At 36.7% G+C, this 622-nt stretch overlaps 1 protein-coding gene across 2 annotated transcripts in view; it reads right to left on the bottom strand.

The window, feature by feature from the left end:
- SPINT2 (serine peptidase inhibitor, Kunitz type 2) overlaps positions 1–622 on the bottom strand; it is a 26,886-nt gene that overhangs the window by 5,404 nt on the left and 20,860 nt on the right. The window lies entirely within an intron of this gene.

Genomic DNA, 622 nt, shown 5'->3' with positions numbered 1-622 from the left:
ACTGCAATGAGAAGCCCGTGCACGGCAATGAAGAGTAGCCCCCGCTCGCCACAACTAGAGAAAGCCCGTGCAGCAATGAAGACCCAATGCAGCCAAAAATAAATAAATAAATAAATAAATAAATAAATAAATAAATTTATTAAAAAAAAAAGATGCAGGCGTGTTTAAAAAAAAAAAAAAAAAAGACTATGCGCTCCCAATGCAGGGGGCCTGGGTTCAATCCCTGGTCAGGGAACTAGATCCCACATGCATGCCGCAACTAAGAATTCGCAGGCTGCAACTAAGAGTTCACATGCCACAACTAAGGAGCCCACGTGCCGCAACTAAGAAACCCACCTGCCGCAACTAAGAAGCCTGCCTGTTGCAACTAAGCCCACGTGCCGCAACGAAGACCCAGGACAACCAAATAAATAAATAAACAAATATTTTTTAAAAAGTGAAGGGTGTGCTCAGCACTGTGAATGTACTTCATGCTACTAAACTGCACTTAAAAATGGTTAAATGCTAAATTTTACGTTATGTATATATATGTATATATACGTATATATATATACATATGTATATATACGTATATATATATACATATGTGTGTATATATATATATATATATATATATATTTTT

The sequence above is a fragment of the Physeter macrocephalus genome, chromosome 17 (genome assembly GCF_002837175.3).
Source record: "Physeter macrocephalus isolate SW-GA chromosome 17, ASM283717v5, whole genome shotgun sequence".
NCBI classification, from domain to species: domain Eukaryota; kingdom Metazoa; phylum Chordata; class Mammalia; order Artiodactyla; family Physeteridae; genus Physeter; species Physeter macrocephalus.
The sequence above is the reverse complement of the archived record's forward strand: the minus strand, read 5'-3'. Positions and strand labels throughout refer to the sequence as shown.